A 6,000-nucleotide genomic window follows, 5' to 3' on the forward strand; every position below is an offset into this window, starting at 1 on the left:
AGAGAGAGAGAATTAAATATGTGTATATTAAAATTCTAATAAGAAATAATACATTATCCACATAAATACTTTAAAATTTCCAACAAAAGCTTTTTAATACATAGAAGTTCTCATAAAAGCTTGTTAATACATATCCTAAAAGTTTTGATGGTATAAAAGCTTCCAAAGGCTAGTAAACCAAAATTACTCTCATAACTGCTCTCAGGATTAAATGTCCTCAAATATATCTTATGCCCTTGGTTCGATTGATTCCTTGTACAAGTCAGACGCATTTCTCTCGATACTGTATATACAGATATACATAAATGCTGGATACTAACTCAGAATTATATTGCCAACAGAGTAGCTGTTCCTGATCTTTCCCAGTGGTCTTACTTGTCATAGGTTAGCCTCATGTGTTTCAGTTAAGAGGGTTCCTGTTGCTGGTTGATTTGTATTTGTTGTCTTTTTAAAGTGCTATTTCTTTGTGTTGGTTCTTATCCTTTGTAAGACACCTGGAACATCAGTTGTGATGGAAAGGTTTGGTCTACATTTTCAAAAACAAAGCAGTAAATAAATGGTATATTTATTTTATTTATTTATATTTTTAATGGGGGGGGGGAGAAACATGCTATTTTCTGCCTCCAGCTTCAGCCTTACCTGCCAATAACGCAAGCATTTGGCCAATGGAAATTTGTGCAAAAGCAACATCAGCTACTAGAACAGAGCGTCAACCGCTCCCCCCACACCTCTCCTAAAGCCGCTTGAAGAGTTTGTTTGGGTCAGGCTTGCATTCCACATTAATCAGTGGTGAAACAGTAGCCTCTCTCGCAGCCACTTATGGGGGACCGCTAGGGAATTGACAGAGCAGTTAAAATATTTATCTCGGTGACAACGCACAGCTGCTGAGGAGGCGAGGATCTGAGGGACTCTAATCATGCCAGGTTATGGATGTAGAAGTGTCTCATTAACTCTCCTAGCTGGACCGGATTAAACCGACAGCTGTGGGGCTGTTCCTGGAGCATGCAGGCAGAGCAGCTGTGACATAGTAGCAGCACCTTGCAAGGCAGAGGAAACGGACCACTTCCTAGCTCAACCACAGAACCGAGGTGGGAGGGACGAGATCAGGTATCACGTAGAATTTATCATGTGAGATGGCAGAATTGTAGGGCTACCCATTGAATCAGTCCCAAAATCGGAACTGATTCCATGGCTTGGTTCACACAGTCAATCGAATCGAAGCTGAATGTGGGTTAACAAGATTAGCATGATTGTGTGAACACATGCCAAGGGAGGAGAGCTGCTCTTGTGTTAGGAAGCATGAATGGTCCCCTTTGCTAAGTAGGGTCTGCCCTGGCTTGCATTTGAATGGGAGACTACATGTGAACTAGGTAATATATTCCCCTTAGGGGATGAGGCCACTCTGGGAAGAGCATCTGCATTCTTGCATGCAGAAACTTCCAAGTTCCCTCTTTGGCTTCTCCAAGATGGGGCTGAGAGAGACTCCTGCCTGCAACCATGGAGAAGCCACTGCCAGTCTGTGTAGACAATACTGAGCTAGAAGGACCAATGGTCTGACCATATATGACAGCTACCTATGTTCCTATGTGGTTTATGGCCTGAGATTTATCTGAGAGTCCTGCCTTGATTGAGTTCATACAACCACGTGAATGTTGGTAACCCACATTCAGCTTAGATTCAAACAATTGTGTGAACCAGGCCATTGAATCAGTTCTGATTCTGTCCAAAGAGGAGAAATAATTGGGAAAGGCCTTGGTAGGAGAACAGTTGTGTTTGAAATGTGTACTCATTTTCATTTTGAGAAATACTGGAAGGTGTGCAGTGCATGCTGGAGTCACCTTCTCATACTTTGGGCTTGACTTGCGTGTGGTCAAGAATTTTGGCCGCCATCATGATTAGTTCTTGGATCATCGGACAGCTTAAATAAACCATGTAATGGGATTTTTGGACCTGGATCCATCCTAGAATCAAGGCTTTGTGTGGTTATATAGATTACAAAATAATCTCCTCCTCATCTTTTTGAAGTTCATTAGAGCTTGGATTCCAGATAGGCCTTATCTCTGCTGGAAAACTCCAAGCTTTTAGAAACATTCTAGCTTATAAGCAACAGGAAGAAGAAAATCAACTCTTTATTTATTTGTGTGCCTCCATGATGAACCAAATGAATCCTTAAGCAGCTGACATCAAGGCTTGCGTCTCTCTGAAGTTAAAGAGTATATTAATCACAGTTTTAAACTGCTCTTTAATAACCTTCTGCTACAATGATACACAGAAGAGAGGACAAAAAGAAGCAGATACTTTTTTGAGAGTTCTCTTTGTTTATTTGTGTCTCAGATCTCATCAGATCTCTTCTGTGGTCCCTCTTTCTCTGTTCATCTCAGTTTCACTCTCCTTTGGGTATTGTTTATTATGTAACGGGGCTAAGCATTGAAAAATGTTTGGTGGGCGGGATGGGGGACTGATCCTGAGCGAATTTCCACTGTCGAAATGCACTGTGGAAATACAGCATTGTCAATGCACAGCGGTCTTTTCCTTCCATGCATGCTCACTGCTTGATCACGACAACAACATCAGCTGATGATTCTCATGTTTGAACAAAGTCTCACAAAGCTAACTCAGCAGAGAAAAACCTCACCTCACATCACTTCAGATGCAGTCATAGAGGTCATTCACACAGTTTTTCCTCCTACCATGCTTCTACACAATCGCTTCTATCCAGGTTCTCCTCCTACCCTTGCTTCCACACAATGGAAAATTGGGAGCACACACAGCTCCCAAACCTGGGTAGAACACAGGTTTTGATTGTGTGAATGACCTCATATTTTCCAAGGGAACCAGGTCAAATGTTCAGCTCAGGACTGGCCTATCCATTAAGCAGACTGAGGCAGTTGCCTAGGACATGGCAGGTCCTTGGGTGGAAGCTGAGTGGGAAAGGCGAGGCCTACCTCCTAGCTGGTCTCTGGCTTGCTTTCCTCCCAATCCCCATCACTCCCTCCCTGCCTCACTCCACTCTGTTACTGCTGTGGCTGCTCAGGCGGGAACCTCCATCCCGGTTTCTCAAGTGCCGAAACCCCAAACAGGAAGTCAGTAGGACATGCAATAGTCAGCTTGACTGTGGTTGGGCCTCGCTGGTCATGGAGGGAAGCTCCTCCAAGCATTGTCCATCTATACTGATCAGTAGTAGCTCTCCAAGATTTCAGGCTGGAGTCTTTCCTAGCCCTGCCTAGAATTGCCAAGGACTGAACCTGAGAGCCTCTGCATGCAAGCAGATGCTGAGCTACAGCCTCAACCCCTAAGGGGAGTATCTTACAGCAGACAGTGCCAACATGGAGTCACTCATCCAAATGCAAACCAGGCCAACGAGTAGAAAACTCATGCTCTCTACCACAAGACCAGCTCTTCTCCCCGAATGGGGTAAGAGGGGTTCTATTACCACGTGCGCAGGTGACAGGCACTTTCCACAAAATTCTCACCATACTGCAATCAAAATTCAATTATGGACAGTTCGCTAGAGCCCATTAAGCAAGCTGCAAGGCCCTTGGGGAGATTGGCTGGCTATATTTGTTGGACAATAGCTTACCAATCTAAATATATAGAGATGTTTATCAGGAAGGAAGAACTGTGGGGGAATCGAATGTTTCTATGCTGGAATAGGGCTCACCTGGGCAGTGGGAGGTGGGGCCTTCTCCAGCCCTTTCAACTTTCAGCACAAGACAGTGGTCTTGAAATATGTTGCAAATTTCCTTATTGCTCTGATTAGAGTGATAAAACTTAGCCAAATGGCCAAATTTTGGAATTAATCTTGCCAAAGATGCGGCTGCTCTAAAGGAAGTGAAAGATGCTTGACAGAAGGAAAACACAAGGGTCTTAGGCAAGGAGATAGCATGATGCTAGCACAAGAGAAGAAAGAAGAGATAGCAACTCTGAGCGTGGTAAAAATTTGGCTCCAGTGACTTTGTTTGAGGGAGCCTTCTTTTCTGCCCTCCAGCCACTGTGCGGCAAACCTGGATGGCTCTCACATTTATTAGTCTGAATTTTGCTGGGCATATTCAGGGGCAACAATTAACAGGAAGGCTAATGTCCTGGCCTGTTGGGTTTGTCTTTGATTATAGTTGCCACTCAGAGCCAGGCAGTTGCTAATGAAACAGTTGCTGTTTTGTTGACAGAACATTAATTACTTGATCTTAGGACTTGGTAATTGCACGGGCCCCTCTGTATACATCACTAATTACATTAGCAATTATATGGCATTTTAAAGACAAAGAAATGACTCCAGCAATTGCAGTGTCAGAGGTACCCTGCTGGTATCTTTCCATCAAGTTACAAACGCTTACAGGAACTGTCAAAATAAGGCAACTTGGCAGAAGCATCCTGTAGCATCGTATCTCCGTTGGCATTTCTGGCCAGCAGTCCCCTGCATTTTAAAAAGGAAACCCTTTTAGAACCACTGCAAAATAGAAGAGGGGGCCTGCTAGGTCAGACCCAAGGCCTATCTAGTCCAGCGTCCTGTTTCCTGCACTGGCCCACAGATGCCTCCGGAAAGCCCACAAGCAGGAGATGAAGGCATGTCCTCTCTCCTGTTGCTGCCGCCCCGTAACTGTATTCAGAGGCATCCTGCCTCAGTTTATTTGCTCATTTATTTGCTTGTGTGTCCGCTGGCACACTCAGGGGGGACGGGGAGGACCCCAATAATGCACTGCACACTCGTGTGGTGCATTATTGGAGCTCGGGGGGGGGGGCAATGCATGGTAGCACATCCCAGCACCCCTACCCTCGGAACTGCAGGGAGCAGCTACCGGTCATCTGGGTGGGCAGCCTGCCCACCCAGGGAAGCAAGTACAATAATCTGCAAGGAGGGTAAGTATAACCCACTCTCCCTGCAGACCATCCCAGATCTCTTCTCAAGTGAGAAGAGCTCCAATGTCTGAATAGGGCTACTGTGATGACTGAATTAACAAAATGCCTCACCAAGCACTGCAAACAAGTCATCTTGGCGTGACTGTAAATGTGATAACATCATGATTCTGTGTAGTGTTTTTTCCAAGATGTGCATAAACAAGTGTGGCACTGAAAGAAGCTTGATGTCGTCATATGTACGATTATGACAAGATGGTTTTGTCTGCAGCGTTAAGGAGTCTTGTGGTAGCAAGCATGAATGGTCCCCTTTGCTAAGCAGAGTCCACCCTGGTTTGCATTTGAATGGGAGACAACACATGAGCACTGCAAGATATTCTGGGGCTGCTCTGAGAAGAGCATCTGCATGTTTGCATGAAGAAGGTTCCAAGTTCCCTCCTGGCATCTCCAACGTAGAGCTGAGAGAGACTCCTGCCTGCAACCTTGGAGAAGCCGCTGCCAGTCTGTGCAGACAATACTGAGCTAGATAGACCAGTGGTCTGACTCGGAAGAAGGCAGCTTCCTATATCCCTATGTTTTCACCTCTCCCTCCTCAATTAATTCTGGCAAGCAGCAGCCATATTTTAAAGGGCCACACTATCATCCCTGGTCATCTGTTTTGGGCAGAGGCAGACCCGCCATTTTGTGTGCGAAGAACAAAGGCCACTGGGGCACCCACTGGGAAGAGGCAGTCAGTCAGGGGTGTCACATGTGGTGATTAGCAGGGTCACAGCATCCATAGGTTGCCATGGGTGAATGGAGAGGGGTGGGTTTGCAGCAGCAGCAGTGGTGGCCCACCAAAAGATTTCAATACAAGCTTCCTCCAGTGCCATGGTCTCTACTCTAAGAACCACCAGATAATATGACACAGCAGTGTTATGGCTGCTTTAACTAGCTTTGCTGTCTTAATACCGGCATCGGTACCCTCAGCTGAACACATGTTTGCCCGACGATACAGTTGCAGCATTGCCACTGATGTTCAAGCCACAGTTGTTATTTACAGACAGTTCGTGCTTGTATGAGGTGGTACATTTTCTGCCATATGCTCTCTGTTTAATTGATAAATGGCAGTTTGGCAGTGACTACCTCTAAGCACTAACATCACCA

The sequence above is a fragment of the Hemicordylus capensis genome, chromosome 8 (genome assembly GCF_027244095.1).
Source record: "Hemicordylus capensis ecotype Gifberg chromosome 8, rHemCap1.1.pri, whole genome shotgun sequence".
NCBI lineage: Eukaryota > Metazoa > Chordata > Lepidosauria > Squamata > Cordylidae > Hemicordylus > Hemicordylus capensis.